At 40.0% G+C, this 19,688-nt stretch overlaps 1 long non-coding RNA gene across 1 annotated transcript in view; it reads left to right on the top strand.

Annotated features, from left to right (window-relative positions):
* Positions 1-19,222, top strand: part of LOC133658734 (uncharacterized) — a 28,481-nt gene extending 9,259 nt beyond the window's left edge. The window contains exons 2-3 of the long non-coding RNA XR_009827520.1: positions 18,196-18,280; positions 18,369-19,222. This is a non-coding gene — a long non-coding RNA (uncharacterized LOC133658734). The remainder of the gene's footprint in view (positions 1-18,195; positions 18,281-18,368) is intronic.
* Positions 19,223-19,688: the final 466 nt, after the last annotated feature.

The following is a 19,688-nucleotide window of genomic DNA, read 5'->3' as shown; positions in this document are numbered from 1 at the left end:
TGCAGTCACTGGTGACGTCTGACTCCGTTTCACCAATCAAATGCAGTCACTGGTGACGTCTGACTCCGTTTCACCAATCAAATGCAGTCACTGGTGACGTTTGACTCCGTTTCACCAATCAAATACAGTCACTGGTGACGTTTGACTCCGTTTCACCAATCAAATACAGTCACTGGTGACGTTTGACTCCGTTTCACCAATCAAATGCAGTCACTGGTGACGTTTGACTCCGTTTCACCAATCAAATGCAGTCACTGGTGGCGTTTGACTCCGTTTCACCAATCAAATGCAGTCACTGGTGACGTTTGACTCCGTTTCACCAATCAAATGCAGTCACTGGTGACGTTTGACTCCGTTTCACCGATCAAACAGAGCCAGGCGGTCACGTGATTAACTGCACATAAAGTTTCAGCGGCAACAAGCTTAAGCTTACATGAACTCAACGTCAAATTTGAGGAAGCACATGGCGGTAAGTAACGTTAGTAGATATTTTGGCTGTCACCGTAGGCTGATGTTAGCTTCCCTGCTATGAATCACTGTCAAATGTACATTGTGTGGGGACATTTATTAACGCACTGCAGCCTCATAGACAGACAGACAGAGAGAGACACACACACACGCACAGTCGCACACACACACACATGCATAGAAACACCAATCAGAAGTGCACAGTGTGTTCCCAGATGCAGCCCACACCTATCAGTTTATGGTTTGCGTAAAGGCTAACTTGTTATTTTCCTTTGTAATCTCTGCCTACTGAGCCTATGGTGCTGTTAAGTTATTGTGGCTCAATTTGCCTTAAATTTTTTTATGTTAATGTATTATTATTTAATATATATTATTGTTTTAGTTGCTTAAGAGATATTCCTTGCTCTGAATTTGCTCATTGCTATTTTTATGTTTGTGTGCATTATTTGTTGCCGTCGTCATTAAACGAACAGGTTACTCATCAGTTACTCAGTACTTCACAACATACTTTTTACTTTTACTCAAGTAAATATTTGGGTGACTACTCCTTACTTTTACTTGAGTAATACATCTCTAAAGTAACAGTACTGTTACTTGAGTACAATTTCTGGCTACTCTACCCACCTGTGGTCTTTGATATGTTTCACTATGTTATATTGCCAACAGGAGGCAAGTGTGGAGAGCGCATGAACATGGTACTCAAAAGTTATTTTAATCCCCCACTGGCCAGTCGGGCTTGGTGTTTGTGTATTTTGAGAATCTCTGAGAGGTTAACACCCCTGCGCTCAGAGGCTCAGACAGACTACTGGTGTCTAGTATCAAGCTGCATTAAAGCTATGTCAACACATTCAGTCAGCTAGGCTTACTTCACACAAGCCCACAGTTGTCTCTTATCTGAGGCACAGACACACTCCACAACTACATCTCACACACACACAGTTTACGCTGTTCCCTGTGTTTATTCTCTAAATATATTTTTGTGTTGAAATTCAAATGATGTTTGGGAGTCTCTGTTGTGCGCCGTGAGGCCGTGTTTGCCTTGTTTACATCACACAAAGATTAGAAAGCACGGAAAGATGTTATTTATTGATGCAATCAAATTAAAAATCTTGCACATGTAGCTGTAGGCATCAATCAGCATTACAGCGGTGATATAAATAATAATGGAAATCAGGACCTTGGTGTGCTTGACCGATGTTCGGTGTAGCCTGTTGGGAATTAAGAGAACGCCATCATTGTGCAGCTTTAAATAACACCGGCTGAACTCAGGGAAGTGTTATTTTTCACAGATGCTGTAGTGCAGTGGTTCTCGAACTTTTGTTCCCCCAAGCACCGCCTCAGAAAAAAATTGGCTCTCTGAGTACCACCATAATGATCCACAATACAATACAGTAGCCTAGGAGGCGTAGCTATTCAATCAATCAAACAAACTTTATTTATAAAGCGCTTTTCATGCATAAAAGAAATGCAGCGCAAAAGTGGTTTACAGAGTTAAAAACAATACCCCGACAGTGGCGGGCCGTACGTTTCCCACCTAGGCCTTCAGTGATGTCCGACTTCAATGATTACCTCTCAAAATAACATAATTGATGTCACCACATGACCATTGCTGGAGAAATACTATACAGGAACACATCTACGCACTACTGGCCATTGAAACACATCAGCAGTGTAGAATAGAATAGAATGGACTTTATTGTCATTATATTTGCATATAACGAGATTAAGGACTTCAACTTAAGGTGCGGTAGTGGGAACAAATATGGGGTAAAAATTAATTACACAAGAGGTAATAAAGAAAAAAACTAAAGAATTGAAATATACAGACTACTATCCAATAAAAATAAGCAATCCTGTACAATATACAAAACATTATACAAATACAAAATACTGTACAATATACAGAACAATCAGTGTTGGATGTATTGCACTCGAAGGGTAATATTGCACAGTAGGGTATTAGGGTAGGATATTGTATAGGGGTGAATTATTATTATTATAAGTTAGAGTTCAAGATGGGACAGAAGCTGTCTCTGAGCCTGTTTGTTCTGGCTCTGATGCACCTGTAATGTACAAAACATTTAAAAATCAATTAAAACAAATCTTATGTGGTACTGTCAAAACTAAAATTGCAAAAAATTCAGTGTGAAAATTCAAAGTGAAAAAATAAAATATTTTAACTCACAATTGGTAGGATCTATTCGACGCCTTATAAGCTAGTGGTACCCCTCTTCGTATGCTTATCCAAGTGGAAATGGCGAGCATTTCATCGCCAGAACAGCTGAGCTAGCTTCCGGGGTTGGCCGACATCATCTCACAAGATGTAATTTCTCTTTAAATATCGTTCTTGAAAATGGCCTTGCAAATATATATCTGCCACCTAATCAACGTTTTGTTATCCTTCTCTGCTATCCCGGTCTGGCTTCGGCACAACACTTCCTGCTAAATTGAAACTTGTGCATGGATACTCACTTTGGAATGATAAGTGAGTAGGGATGATGTTCGAAACCGGTTCTCCCGGTTGTTCGATAAGAAAAGAACCGTTCGATAAGAAAAGAACCGATTCCATGGACTCAAATCCCTTTTTGAGAACCGGTTCCCGTTATCAAGGCCACTATAGTAAAGAAAAAGAGTTGGTTATTCATTCGAATCCCTGGGAACGAATCCCGTCCCACAAGAAATGCCCTGTGGGACATCACAGGAAATGACATGTCATTTCCTGTGATGTCACACAAGCAGCAAAAATAATGGACCGGAAAAAACGCCTCAAGGCATGGCTATTCACTTATAGTGATCACAGAGACAGGTTGTTTTTGTGTTGCTGTATATATTTGTTTTTCTGAAAAATCCCACTTAATATACTTTGGGTAACAACAGTCAATATTTATTTATTTTATTTTTTTAGGGGGTAACAGTCAATATTTATTTATTTATTTAATTTTAGTTTTTTCTTATAAAATAAAAGTGAGCTTTTGTTAAATCAAATATTGTTTTTTTTTCCATATACAACAGGGGTCACCAACCTTTTTGAAACCAAGAGCTACTTCTTGGGTACTGATTAATGCGAAGGGCTACCAGTTTGATACACACTTAAATAAATTGCCAGAAATAGCCAATTTGCTCAATTTACCTTTAACTCTGTTATTATTAATAATTAATGATATTTACACTTAATTGAACGGTTTAAAAGAGGAGAAAACACGAAAAAAATGACTATTAAATTTTGAAACATAGTTTATCTTCAATTTCGACTCTTTAAAATTCAAAATTCAACCGAAAAAAAAGAAGAGAAAAACCAACTAATTCGAATCTTTTTGAAAAAATTAAAAAAATAATTTATGGAACATCATTAGTAATTTTTCCTGATTAAGATTAATTTTAGAATTTTGATGACATGTTTTAAATAGGTTAAAATCCAATCTACACTTTGTTAGAATATATAACAAATTGGACCAAGCGATGAGGTGGCGACTTGTCCAGGGTGTACCCCGCCTTCCGCCCGATTGTAGCTGAGATAGGCTCCAGCGCCCCCGCAACCCCAAAGGGAATAAGCGGTAGAAAATGGATGGATGGATGGATGGACCAAGCTATATTTCTAACAAACACAAATCATTATTTCTTCTAGATTTTCCAGAACAAAAATTTTAAAAGAAATTCAAAAGACTTTGAAATAAGATTTAAATTTGATTCTACAGATTTTCTAGATTTGCAAGAATAATTTTTTTGAATTTTAATCATAAGTTTGAAGAAATATTTCACAAATATTCTTCGTCAAAAAAACAGAAGCTAAAATGAAGAATTAAATTAAAATGTATTTATTATTCTTTACAATAAAAAAAATAAATTTACTTGAACATTGATTTAAATTGTCAGGAAAGAAGAGGAAGGAATTTAAAAGGTAAAAAGGTGTATGTGTTTAAAAATTCTAAAATCATTTTTAAGGTTGTATTTTTTCTCTAAAATTGTCTTTCTGAAAGTTATAAGAAGCGAAGTAAAAAAATTTATGAATTTATTTAAACAAGTGTAGACCAAGTCTTTAAAATATTTTCTTAGATTTTCAAATTCTATTTGAGTTTTGTCTCTCTTAGAATTAAAAATGTCGAGCAAAGCGAGACCAGCTTGCTAGTAAATAAATAAAATTAAAAAAATAGAGGCAGCTCACTGGTAAGTGCTGCTATTTGAGCTATTTTTAGAACAGGCCAGCGGGCTACTCATTTGGTCCTTACGGGCTACCTATTGCCCGCGGGCACCGCGTTGGTGACCCCTGATATACAACAACCTATCTGGATTCGATAAGAGAATCGATAAGGAATCGGTTCAATAAGAGGATTCGATAATGGGCTCGAACTCGATAATTTTTTTATCAAACATCATCCCTACAAGTGATTATCCAATCACAGTCTCGTTAACATCAGGCTAGTGGATAGGCTACTGTCAACAACTTGTGATCTGATTGGCTATCTCAACTGTCTATCAACTGTATGTCCCCGTTCACTTACAGTGCACGGACGCCCACGTTGTTGATTCTGAAGGCCTCGGGCAGATTCCGTACAGCATGGCAAGATAAGCTAGCTGATTGGATACAAATTAAAACTAAAAACAACAGCACTGGAAGGAACATAATATGACATGAAGAGAATATGAATACTTTTAGATATTTAGGAAAAGTAAGTTAAAAAATAATTATCTTTTAATTATGATCATGATTTCTGGTTATGATAGGCCAGCAGAGAAGGCCTTGCTGGCCCTGACGGCACACTACTGTACCCCGATGACCCATATCCCCCATTACCATATACATACGCATCGATACCAAACACAAACACACACACATACATACACAACATACACACATATGCAACAATATGGACAAATTGATGGTATGGCTCAGTACAGAGGTGTCATGTGAGTAAACACTATCACAGGAGCCATCTGCACCAGGAGGTCATCAGACCATGGCCACCAGGACGCTGACACAAAAGCGCCCCCACAAGCATGGCCGATAACCCCTAAGGCAGATGGCTCATCTGAGGAACGTTGGAAAATAAAAATAATAAAACTTGTAAAATAGTAAGAACCATGAGTACAGATGAAGAATAAAATACAAGTAAGACATATGAAGATTAATAGATTTTTTTTTTTTTTAAATGAATAAATACAACTAAATAAAATATTGCACAACTAATAGGATACAAATTTAAATACAAATGACTTCAATAAAATAATATATTTTTAATATATTCATTAAAAACAAGGCACATTTTATTCAACAAGTGTATTTAATATTTTTGGCCATTGTAACATTACACACAGTTTTACAGTAACATTGTGTATGAATGTGGGATTATAAAACACTGTACTTTTAATCAAGTGATTATTACCTGCTTAGTGTCCGCCCTGAGATCAGTAGGTTGTGAGTTCCGGCCGAGCCATACCAAAGACTATTGAAATGGGAGCCATTACCTCCCTGCTTGGCACTCAGCATCAAGGGTTGGAATTGGGGGTTAAATCACCAAAAATTATTCCCAAACGCGGCCACCGCTGCTGCTCACTGCTCCCCTCACCTCCCAGCGGGTGGAACAAGGGGATGGGTCAAACGCAGAGGGTAATTTCACCACACCTAGTGTGTGTGTGTGACTATCGGTGGTAATTTAACTTTAACTTTTAACTTTGGTGTACCACTAGATGGAGCCTGCGTACCACTAGTAGTACACATACCACCGTTTGAGAATCCCTGCTGTAGTGGTTCTAGTAATGGGAAGCAAGAAAAATAAAATACTATGAAATGCTGAGACTTACATGATTCAGTCATAGAGTCACTGCACTGCAAAAACTGAAATCTAAGTAAAATTAAATATCTAAAAATAAGGGTGATATTTGCTTATTTTCTGTCTGATAAGATAATTCTTCTCACTAAGCAGATTTTATGTTTGTGTTTTACTTGTTTTGGTCCTAAATGATCTCAGTAAGATATTACAGCTTGTTGCTGAGATTTGATGACCTATATTGAGTAAAACATGCTTGAAACTAGAATATCAACTGTTGCAAAGCTGTGTCATCAACACTCACAAGTATAAAACTACTTTTTTAATGTAATCATTTCTTATTTCAAGCATGAAATAAAAAACCATGACTTTGACACAATTGTGTCTCATAATTAAAACAGATGACAGCCAAATGTACTTTGCTGTTTTATTTTCAATGAAACAATAGAAAATATGTACTCATATAGTAGTACAGTTGGCACAGTGACAGTTAAAATTTAAACATTTAAGATGTGACATTTCTAACAATTTTGAACAGAAATAGTTCATGCTCATTCAGATGAATTCTTAAAAATGACAATTAAAATGTTTTTACCCGGGGGCTGGGCTGTATATATGCGCACTAATTGACTGAAAGAGCACGCACTTGGCGCGATGATGTCATGTTATCGATGGAAAAATGCATTTTTAGACCATATGATTTGCCTGAGCGGCTAGGAGACCCCGAGAGTAACAAGCGGTTGCCTTTCTGCCTTTCCATTAAGAACAATAAATTAGTTTTTAGTATAAGTTAGCTGGTTTTAAGAAATGTAATGCCGAGCGCATATCATTATGTCAAGATAATGGCACTAGCATTTACTTCATTTAAGAATATTTTTCAACATATTGAGCAAAAAGGTCTCTTTTTTTTTCTACCAATAAAAGTGCACTTGTTATTAGTGAGAAAATACTTATTTTAAGGTATTTTTGGGTTCATTGAAGTTAGCTAATTTTACTTGTTTTGGAAAGTCTTGACAAGCCAAATGTTCTTGTTCTTTTGGCAGATAATTTTGCTTAGTTCAAATAAAATACCCCTAATTTTCTTGTTTTTGAACACTGACTTTTTGCAGTGTGGAGTTTTCACTAAGGCTGTCAACAAAGATTTGGCTATTTTAAAAATATTCTGCTATTGTTCCTTTTTTTTTTTTTAAATGTCAGCTAAAGGCACACATTCAAGATACTGGCAGAAAGTCTGGCCCATGCTATCATTTAAATAAGTCTGGGGCCGTACTTATCAAGCTTCTTAGAGTGCCATGTTACACTTAAGTCCTGAGAATTTGCGAAATTTAGTCCTACTCTCAAACTTAAGAATAAAAGCTTTTTATCAACGTTCTTAAGTCTAAGAATCACTCCTACTCTCCACGATATTTAAGAGACCTTCAGAGGTGTCTTAAGTGGTTAGGAGTTGCCAGCAGGGGATGGCACTGAGGCGAGAGAGACGTGCGCGAACGTTCAGGGAACGGAACAATGTTTTTGTTTTTTTGATGACGAGCAGCTGATCAAACGGTATCGTTTAGACAGAGCGGATATTATTTTTGTCACAGATTTAATACTTTTCGATTCCTTGTTGATTTCTGCATGTGTCTGCAGTGGGCTAGTATATATAGAGCCACCCACACCAGTTTCAAATTAGTTGCCTAATTAATGAATTGGAAAGAAAATGTTATGACAGTAGCGTATGTGTGTGGCCTTTTAGGTGAGTGACGTCAGTGAGTGTGTGGGCGATAGAAGAGAGGGAGCGGTAGCGTGAGTGCCGGCGGGGACTAGTTTGTTTTGTATTATTTTGTAGTTTATTGTCAAAATATACACTCCCATTGTCCACTTAAATATTTCCAAGATATTTCTTTATTCTTAGACAACGGATTCCCTTCCGTGATTGGTCATTTCTATGGACACAGAAATGACGTCACCTAAAATTCCGTTTACGGCACATAGTAATGTCGTAATTCAGCTCTGAGTGTGACACTTAAGATTCAGTCCTACACTTCGCTGAAAGTGTGAGTAAGACGCTTGATAACTAACTTTTAAGTGCAGCTTTCAGCGAAGAATTTATTTACTTTAAGTCAACTCTTAGCAGACTTCTTAGGAGTAATTCTAAGAAGCTTGATAAGTACGGCCCCTGGTCTGCAGGGAGTGCCAGACTGCTGACTGCCTGGTTAAAGTCAATGTGAACGAGGAGTTGTTGACGATGTCCTCAGACTCCTGTTGTTCTGCTGATTGCCTCTGTGTACGTGTGTGTGTGTGTGTGTGTGTGTGTGTGTGTGTGTGTGTGTGTGTGTGTGTGTGTGTGTGTGTGTGTGTGTGTGTGTGTGTGTGTGTGTGTGTGTGTGTGTGTGTGTGTGTGTGTGTGTGTGTGTGTGTGTGTGTGTGTGTGCATCTTGTTCAGATGGTGACAGCATTGTGTTTTGTCCCAGATATGGTGGCTTGAAGGTGACATCTGTCTGCGAGGTAGAGGGGAGAGTAGAGTGCGAGTGCCAGGATGCTATAAATACGCTCGAGCCGTGACAGCTCGCAGAGGAAGCAGCTGAGAAGAGCAGCTTTGCGGTGCTGCATACCTCCTGGTGACCCTGTCACTTCAACAGAGGTCTTAATTATTCTGCACTGGCAGCCTCCCTCTGTTCGCTGTTGGAGCTGTGACATGCAGACCTGTCAGAGAAAGAGACCATGTTTTCCTCCACCTGCAGATCATGCCAACAGCGGATTGATCCGGTCTATGTGCACTCACCAGCCACCTTCACAAAATAAGTAGTCTATATCAGGGGTGGGCAATTAATGGCAATGCAATTAAATTTTGCTCAAATTATTTTTGATATACCGTAAGATGAATAATAATAATAATAATAATAATTTCATTTAACCTAACTTAACTTTATACAAAAGCAGATTGCTTTTGATGGTTTTATTTTTAACACTGTCTTACACAACACTTCCTGATGTATAATACAATGCAAAAATGTCAATTTCTGTCACTTTATCCTGCATCCTCTTTAAAAGTCCAACATTTTTCCCTGTGAGATTTGGACAACCATCTGTTGTCACACCTGCCAGCTTGTCCCATTTCAGTCCTAACGTGTCCAAACACTCATTTACCTATGTGAACAAGTCATTACCTGTGGTTGTCCCTTTAATTGACTGCATGGCTGCCAGCTCTTCCGTGATTTGAAAGTCTGCAGTTATCCCACGTAAGAAGATGAGCAGCTGGGCGGTGTCACGTACATCACAGCTCTCATCCAAAGCCAGCGAAAAACAGTCAGTCGGCCAAGTTTCCAGCGATGGTCTCAACCCGCCTCGTTACAGTGCGTCGGGAGAGTGACACGTTCTCAAATGCGCCCCTCTTCTCCGGACATATCAGCGCAACAGAGTTCAATAAGCACTCCTTAATAAACTCTCCGTCAGAAAACGCCTCACTTTTTCTGGCGATTTTGTGAGAAATGACTAAATTTGTCCTGACGGCTGCATCTCTGGGGGTGTGAAATTTGGCAAAAAGTCCTTGTTGGGTTTGCAGTTTTACCATCAATGCATCTGCCTCCCTTGCGCGCTCTTCATCAGACAGATTCCGGTATTTTTCCTTGTGCTTCGTCGTGTAGTGGCAATTCAAATGATATTCTTTAAACACAGCAAGCTGTGTACCACAAATTAAGCACACGGCTTTACCTTTAATTTCTGTAAAGAAATACTTTGCAGTCCATGTCTTGTTGAAAACACGCCACTCCTCATCAACTTTTCTCTTTTTAGCGTCTCGGGGATAACCGTGCATCACTTGTCGCTGTGCACCTTCACTCACAGGTTACACACGGACATACGCCCATAAATAACACTTTTCAAAATAAAAGCAGCACAGTTGTATTGCACACACGACATAGATGTTTTTTTAAATGTATTTTGTAATTTGTGATTGCCGCTGTTCACATTCACTCACAATCACACACTCGCATACGTCCACAGAGAAGTAATACAAATAACGCTTTTCAAAACAAAAACTGTTGTATTGCACACTCGACATAGATACTTTTTTAAATGTATTTTGTAATGTATGATTGGCCTCACGCGGGCCGGACAGGGACGCACAAAGGGCCGGATGTGGCCCGCGGGCCGCAAAATGCCCAGGTCTGGTCTATATGAATCATACGTGCTTTCTCAACTAAAAGGAGCTACTTCTGTAGAAATTGTGTGTGAAGTGAATTAATGAACTCCTATGTTTCACTTATGGTGAATGTTTATATTCACCTTGGAAAAAGCAAACCACCAAGTTTAAGTAAATAGTGGTATTTCAGTTTGATCACATAATAAGATAAGGCCCCTTGGTGTGATATTTGCAAGTGGATTGGATCACTTCTCGTAGAAAAGAGGCCCTAATTGGGTCTATGGAGTGCAAAAGTGACAACCATATCCTTGTGTAGAGACTACCTGTCAACATTTAAGTTATGACTTAAAACAGTTGTTTTCCAGACACTTACACACTAACATCTCCTTTTATGGTCAGGATGTGCTGTCCTGACTTAGCACACACAGACAGGAAGGAGGAATATACAAACCCTGTTTCCATATGAGTTGGGACATTGTGTTAGATGTAAATATAAACAGAATACAATGATTTGCAAATCTTTTTCAACCCATATTCAATTGAATGCACTACAAAGACAAGATATTTGATGTTCAAACTATTTTTTTTTTGCAAATAATTAACTTAGAATTTCATGGCTGCAACACGTGCCAAAGTAGTTGGGAAAGGGCATGTTCATGGCCTTTCCTTTTAACAACACTCAGTAAACGTTTGGGAACTGAGGAGACACATTTTTGAAGCTTCTCAGGTGGAATTCTTCCCCATTCTTGCTTGATGTACAGCTTAAGTTGTTCAACAGTCCGGGGGTCTCCGTTGTGGTATTTTAGGCTTCATAATGCGCCACACATTTTCAATGGGAGACAGGTCTGGACTACAGGCAGGCCAGTCTAGTACCCGCACTCTTTTGCTATGAAGCCACGTTGATGTAACATGTGGCTTGACATTGTCTTGCTGAAATAAGCAGGGGCGTCCATGGTAACGTTGCTTGGATGGCAACATATGTTGCTCCAAAACCTGTATGTACCTTTCAGCATTAATGGTGCCTTCACAGATGTGTAAGTTACCCATGTCTTGGGCACTAATACACCCCCATACCATCACACATGCTGGCTATTACACTTTGCACCTATAACAATCCGGATGGTTCTTTTCCTCTTTGGTCCAGAGGACACGACGTCCACAGTTTCCAAAAACTATTTGAAATGTGGACTCGTCAGACCACAGAACACTTTTCCACTTTGTATCAGTCCATCTTAGATGAGCTCAGGCCCAGCGAAGCCGACGGCGTTTCTGGGTGTTGTTGATAAACGGTTTTCGCCTTGCATAGGAGAGTTTTAACTTGCACTTACAGATGTAGTGACCAACTGTAGTTACTGACAGTGGGTTTCTGAAGTGTTCCTGAGCTCATGTGGTGATATCCTTTACACACTGATGTCGCCTGTTGATGCAGTACAGCCTGAGAGATCAAAGGTCACGGGTTTAGCTGCTTACGTGCATTGATTTCTCCAGATTCTCTGAACCCTTTGATGATGTTACGGACCGTAGATGGTGAAATCCCTAAATTCCTTGCAATAGCTGGTTGAGAAAGGTTTTTCTTAAACTGTTCAACAATTTGCTCACGCATTTGTTGACGAAGTGGTGACCCTCGCCCCATCCTTGTTTGTGAATGACTGAGCATTTCATGGAATCTACTTTTATACCCAATCATGGAACCCACCTGTTCCCAATTTGCCTGTTCACCTGTGGGATGTTCCAAATAAGTGTTTGATGAGCATTCCTCAACTTTATCAGTATTTATTGCCACCTTTCCCAACTTCTTTGTCACGTGTTGCTGGCATCAAATTCTAAAGTTAAGGATTATTTGCAAAAAAACAAATGTTTATCAGTTTGAACTTCAAATATGTTGTCTTTGTAGCATATTCAATTGAATATGGGTTGAAAAGGATTTGCAAATCATTGTATTCCGTTTATATTTACTTCTAACACATTTCCCAACTCATGGAAACGGGGTGTGTACATAAACGCATTGTCTTTGATTGGCTGCTGTATCATTTGTATTAAGAATATGCACAGCCATAACTATGTCTAATACATTTTTGATACCTTTTTAGCTGAACTGTGCTTGTGTTGTATGTGCGGGTGTGTGGGTGTGACACCAACTGGCGCGAGTAGATGGATTACCCAATACAGTCCAAGCACGTTATTAGACCCCAGGGCGCTGTGTAAGTCACTCTGAGTTCTGTTGCTGGCCTTTTAATTATTCATCAAGGTATTGCCTGGGATGTAACCTCAATTTCTGCGGGCTGTAAGGCCAGGTCACGTGTTGTTAACACTTCGCTGTGATCAGAGCCACCACAGGGAATCCTGCCAAGGGGAGAGAAGTGTTCTGTGGCTTTTGGCACTCCACCCACCGCCCTTGATTGGCTCGCATCTAGCTGGGTGCTGGCTGGCTGCAAGGGAAGGGAGGAGCGTTCTGCACATTCCCTTGTTACCGTGGTGGGCGAGGGGATGGTGTAAATACTGTAAATCAAGGCTTGATTGGCGTGATCAGCGTAGTGCAAGCAGCTGTGCGAGGCTAAAGGAAAGAGGAGGGGGAGGAAAGACGGGAGCAGCTGAAGGTTTTAATGGTTTTAGAGGAGATGTAAGCCAGGCATGCTCGAATCTAGCAGACCGGTGGTGCGGCTGCATTCTCAGTGTTCTGGCTTTTGGTTTGTGGCTAAAACAGAAAGCTGGACAATCCAAATTAATTGTGCGCATTCAATCAATCAGTGTTTATTTATATAGCCCTAAATCACAAGTGTCTCAAAGGGCTGCACAAGCCACAATGACATCGGTTCGGATCCCACATAAGGGCATGGGAAAAACTCACAACCCAGTGGGATGTCAATGTGAATGACTATGAGAAACCTTGGAGACCGGATGCAATGGACGTCGAGTGGGTCTAGCATAATATTGTGAAAGTCCAGTCCATAGTGGATCTAACATAATCGTGTGAGAGTCCAGTCCATAGTGGATCTAACATAATAGTGTGAGAGTCCAGTCCATAGTGGATCTAACATAATATTGTGAGAGTCCAGTCCATAGTGGATCTAACATAATAGTGTGAGAGTCCAGTCCTTAGTGGATCTAACATAATAGTGAGAGTCCAGTCCATAGTGGATCTAAAATAATAGTGCGGAAGTCCAGTCCATAGTGGATCTAACATAATAGTGTGAGAGTTCAGTCCATAGTGGATCTAACATAATAGTGTGAGAGTTCAGTCCATAGTGGATCTAACATAATAGTGTGAGAGTTCAGTCCATAGTGGATCTAACATAATAGTGTGAGAGTTCAGTCCATAGTGGATCTAACATAATAGTGTGAGAGTTCAGTCCATAGTGGATCTAACATAATAGTGTGAGAGTTCAGTCCATAGTGGATCTAACATAATAGTGTGAGAGTCCAGTCCATAGTGGATCTAACATAATAGTGTGAGAGTCCAGTCCATAGTGGATCTAACATAATAGTGAGAGTCCAGTCCATAGTGGATCTAACATAATAGTGTGAGAGTCCAGTCCATAGTGGATCTAACATAATAGTGTGAGAGTCCAGTCCATAGTGGATCTAACATAATAGTGTGAGAGTCCAGTCCATAGTGGATCTAACATAATATTGTGAGAGTCCAGTCCATAGTGGATCTAACATAACAGTGTTAAAGTCCAGTCCATAGTGGATCTAACATAATAATGAGCGTCCAGTCCATAGTGGATCTAACATAATAATGAGAGTCCAGTCCATAGTGGATCTAACATAATAATGAGAGTCCAGTCCATAGTGGCTCTAACATAATAGTGAGAGTCCAGTCCATAGTGGATCTAACATAATTGAGTTTGAGTTTGAGTTTGAGTTTATTTCAAACATGCAAGCATACCAGTGGAGGCTGGTGACTTCCAGAATTGAGGAGGCCATTTTTTTCCGCTTGCTCACTTCACTCGCGATGGAATGTTCCCTGTTCTCTTATCTGTCTTTGTGCTGGCCAAAGGCATACTATTTGGAGTGTAAGCTACAGTCAGAAAGTTCTTGCTGATGCAATTCATTGTGCAGAGCTTAGCCTTGTGCCTTCCTGAAGAAATTACATTGCTGTAAGTCTATGAGCCTGCCTGATAATTAAGCTGAGAAATGACATTTGGATGTTATATAAACGCCAAGTGAACATGTGTAAAAGGCAGGAATTTTAATTATGTAGTTAAAAACAATTTTGTTTAGCTTACATTTTTCATTCTTCTACAGCTTCAACATGTAATCACCAATTTAATCAAGTTTAGCATATAAAAAAGATAAGATAACACTTTCTTTATCATATGTAGTTTTATTCAATATATTTAATATAAAATATGTAAAAATATGGTTCCAGTTGGCTTTATCTGCTGAGAAACACAGACAAAATGGAGTGTTATTACTACTGAGAACTAGTGGTGTAACACTGGTAGAGACATCTAATTAGTTCAACTCACATCTGGTTTAGCTGAGGGGCGGCATGCTCTCTCCTGGACTCCACTCCACCTCTATGGAGGAGCCTCCACTGGTTAACGCATATGTATCTCCAGCCCAAGATCTCAAATTGCGCCAGAATCTCGCCGATTTCCGAGGTCGTTTTAAGCAAAAGTATTTGGCTATATGAGCTATAAACTTCACGGATGATAGCCAGGGGTGTTCTCTAAATTTCCTGAAAAGCACAAGTTGATAGGACACTCGTAGCCACTATGGCGAGTGTTTGTTTGACTGAAGTGGCTGGCGAATTCTCAAAATGGCTTCTGTGTTGATTAGGAAAGGAAAGGATTGATTCCAAATGAACCAGTAGCATGTGATTGGACGAACAAAATGTCAATCTTTCAGCCCTGGACACAATGCATGGTGAGGCCAGGCCTCCGTTGCCCACCCATTTTCAGTGATCTGGCCAATCACATATTGGCATGAAAAAGCATGCATTACATTGACTTCTATGAGAAGCTAATTTCCTAGGGGAGGCCTGGCCTCCCTTAATACAAACTGATAGGGAAATCTGGCCTGTTGCTTTACAATTGCAATATTGGGTTTTAGCCATGGGAACATTTAGATTTATGAACAAAACTAAAATAATATGAATATAAAAAATAAAAAATATGTTTTTTGTTAAAATAAATAAATAAAATAAATATATTTATTGTTTTTTTTAAATCTCTCTCTTCTCTCAAATTATTGGGGAGGCCAGGCCTCCTCCACCTCTATGGAGGAGCCTCCACTGAAGCATACAACATGATACATCACAATTTCCAGTTTCTCTTTTCAACATGTTCGAAAAGGAGTAGGAAGAAGCAGAGCTTATTTAATCCTACCCCTTTTCTTTTAATAGTGTGAGAGTCCAGTCCATAGTGGATCTAACATAATAGTGTGAGAGTCCAGTCCATAGTGGATCTAACATGATAGTGTGAGAGTCCAGTCCATAGTGGATCTAACATAATAGTGTGAGAGTCCAGTCCATAGTGGATCTAACATAATAGTGTGAGAGTCCAGTCCATAGTGGATCTAACATAATAGTGTGAGAGTCCAGTCCATAGTGGATCTAACATAATAGTGTGAGAGTCCAGTCCATAGTGGATCTAATATAATAGTGTGAGAGTCCAGTCCATAGTGGATCTAGCATAATAGTGTGAGAGTCCAGTCCATAGTGGATCTAACATAATAGTGAGAGTCCAGTCCATAGTGGATCTAACATAATAGTGAGAGTCCAGTCCATAGTGGATCTAACATAATAGTGAGAGTCCAGTCCATAGTGGATCTAACATAATAGTGAGAGTCCAGTCCATAGTGGATCTAACATAATAGTGAGAGTCCAGTCCATAGTGGATCTAACATAATAGTGAGAGTCCAGTCCATAGTGGATCTAGCATAATAGTGTGAGAGTCCAGTCCATAGTGGATCTAACATAATAGTGAGAGTCCAGTCCATAGTGGATCTAACATAATAGTGAGAGTCCAGTCCATAGTGGATCTAACATAACAGTGAGAGTCCAGTCCATAGTGGATCGAACATAATAGTGAGAGTCCAGTCCATAGTGGATCGAACATAATAGTGAGAGTCCAGTCCATAGTGGATCTAACATAATAGTGTGAGAGTCCAGTCCATAGTGGATCTAACATAATAGTGTGAGAGTCCAGTCCGTAGTGGATCTAACATAATAGTCTGAGAGTCCAGTCCATAGTGGATCTAACATAATATTGTGAAAGTCCAGTCCATAGTGGATCTAACATAACAGTGAGAGTCCAGTCCATAGTGGATCGAACATAATAGTGAGAGTCCAGTCCATAGTGGATCTAACATAATAGTGTGAGAGTCCAGTCCATAGTGGATCTAACATAATAGTGAGAGTCCAGTCCAGAGTGGATCTAACATAATGTGAGAATCCAGTCCATAGTGGATCTAGCATAATAGTGTGAGAGTCCAGTCTGTAGTGGATCTAACATAATAGTGAGAATCCAGTCCATAGTGGATCTAACATAATAGTGTGAGAGTGCAGTCCATAGTGGATCGAACATAATAATGTGAGAGTTCAGTCCATAGTGGATCTAACATAACAGTCAGAGTCCAGTCCATAGTGGATCTAACATAACAGTCAGAGTCCAGTCCATAGTGGATCTAACATAACAGTGTGAGAGTCCAGTCCATAGTGGATCTAACATAATAGTGTGAGAGTTCAGTCCATAGTGGATCTAACATAATAGTGTGAGAGTACAGTCCATCGTGGATTTAACATAATAGTGTGAGAGTCCAGTCCATAGTGGATCTAACATAATAGTGAGAGTTCAGTCCATAGTGGATCTAACATAACAGTGTGAGAGTTCAGTCCATAGTGGATCTAACATAATAGTGTGAGAGTACAGTCCATCGTGGATTTAACATAATAGTGTGAGAGTCCAGTCCATAGTGGATCTAACATAATAGTGAGAGTTCAGTCCATAGTGGATCTAACATAACAGTGTGAGAGTTCAGTCCATAGTGGATCTAACATAACAGTGTGAGAGTTCAGTCCATAGTGGATCTAACATAATAGTGTGAGAGTTCAGTCCATAGTGGATCAAACATAATAGTGAGAGTCCAGTCCATAGTAGATCTAACATAATAGTGTGAGAGTCCAGTCCGTAGTGGATCTAACATAACAGTGTGAGAGTCCAGTCCATAGTGGATCTAACATAATAGTGTGAGAGTCCAGTCCATAGTGGATCTAACATAATAGTGTGAGAGTCCAGTCCATAGTGGATCTAACATAATAGTGAGAGTTCAGTCCATAGTGGATCTAACATAACAGTGTGAGAGTTCAGTTCATAGTGGATCAAACATAATAGTGAGAGTCCAGTCCATAGTAGATCTAACATAATAGTGTGAGAGTCCAGTCCATAGTGGATCTAACATAACAGTGTGAGAGTCCAGTCCATAGTGCATCTAACGTAATAGTGTGAGAGTCCAGTCCATAGTGGATCTAACATCATAGTGAGAGGAGCTTATGTTGCCATGCTTTACCAAATTTGCCCGAGGCCTTCAGAATCAACAATGCGGGCGTCTGTGCACTGTAAGTGAACGGGGACATACAATTGATAGACAGTTGCGATAGCCAATCAGATCACGAGTTGCTGTCAGTAAGGCCTTCTAGCTGGCCTAAGGCAGATATATATGGTGATGTTATGAGCTGGGTAACATAAGAACTCCATTACCCAGCATGCCACAGTAGTGAAGCGCATGCGCAGTAGCCCCGTTTAGCCGTGCCGGCAGCGGGATGTGTTTGATGAGCACCTTGTCGAGTAAACTTTAAGAACTCAGCCAACACGCCTCGTCTGCATCTTTTAGGACTAGACAAGACAACACTGTAGAGGTTGCCCTCTAGTGGGTTCTTCAGACCACCACACACTGCCAGGAGAGCCCGGAATTCTGGGTATGACACTGTTTTATTTTCATCAATTGGTGCACAGTCTTTTGCTTTTCAGCAAAGTGACTTTCTCTTCATCTGCGTCTCTCCGCAGCATCTCCAACTCCAACTGCTCGTCTCATCACGGCTGCTGCTAATGAAGGCGACAGATGATTAGATAACAAGGCCCACCATCTACGCACCTGTCGCTGTCTTCGATGCCGGTCCTGACACAACCCGGTCCGCGGCAGGCCCGCAGGCCACGCCCCCCTCCACAAACGCATATATTTGCAAGGCCATTTTCAAGAAGGATATTTAAAGAGAGAAACTACATCATGTGAGACGATGTCGGCCAACCCCGGAAGCTCCAATGGGTTCTACAAATTGTGAGTTGAGAGATTTTATTTCTTTATGTTTTTCAAGTTTAATATTTTTTTTTGCAATTTAAATTTTGACAACCACATAAGATGTTTTAATTGCTGATGTGGGTTTATTGATTTTTAAATGCGCCAGAAAATAACCCGTTTTGTACACTGTTGATGTGATTCAATGCGAGTAGTGGGTAAATGTGTTCCTGTATAGTATTTCTCCAGCAATGGTCATGTGGTGGCATCAATGATGGTATTTTAAGAGGTAATCATTGGACACAGGATATCATTAAAGGCCTAGGTGGGAAACTGGTCACAGGTGAACAGTTCTACCGCATAAGAGCTGTTAAGGCTGCAGAACAACACTAATCCCTATCGTGCCTCACTGACTTCTGGGTTTGTATCGCACCAGACGAACAAGCTGTGCATCTCCATGCGGTGGCTGTCATGGCAACCACAAAACCTGCATACATGGCCTAGGAGTTGCCAAAGTGTGGAACAGTTAATGTTCCCTCAGGAAATACCAGTAGGTAGTACAGGGGTGTCAAACTTGTTTTCATCGAGGGCCACATTGCGGTCATGGCTACCCTCAGAGGGCCGCTTGTAGCAGTGAATGTAAGAATATAATAGTATAATTATATTATTGCCTATGCATTTGGTTTAGAGATGTCCGATAATGGCTTTTTTGCCGATATCCGATATTCCGATATTGTCCAACTCTTAATTACCGATTCCAATATCAACCGATACCGAAATATACAGTCGTGGAATGAACACATTATTATGCCTAATTTTGTTGTGATGCCCCGCTGGATGCATTAAACAATGTAACAAGGTTTTCCAAAATAAATCAACTCAATTTATGGGGAAAAAATGCCAACATGGCACTGCCATATTTATTATTGGAGTCACAAAGTGCATTATTTTTTTTAACATGCCTCAAAACAGCAGCTTGGAATTTGGGACATGCTCTCCCAGAGAGAGCATGAGGAGGTTGAGGTGGGCGGAGTTGGGGGTGGAGGGGAAGAGTAGGAGGTAGCGGGGGGTGTTTATTGTAGCGTCCCGGA

The sequence above is a fragment of the Entelurus aequoreus genome, linkage group LG10 (assembly GCF_033978785.1).
Source record: "Entelurus aequoreus isolate RoL-2023_Sb linkage group LG10, RoL_Eaeq_v1.1, whole genome shotgun sequence".
Classification (NCBI taxonomy): domain Eukaryota; kingdom Metazoa; phylum Chordata; class Actinopteri; order Syngnathiformes; family Syngnathidae; genus Entelurus; species Entelurus aequoreus.
Note: the sequence above shows the minus strand (reverse complement) of the source record. Positions and strands in the feature narration are given on the sequence as shown.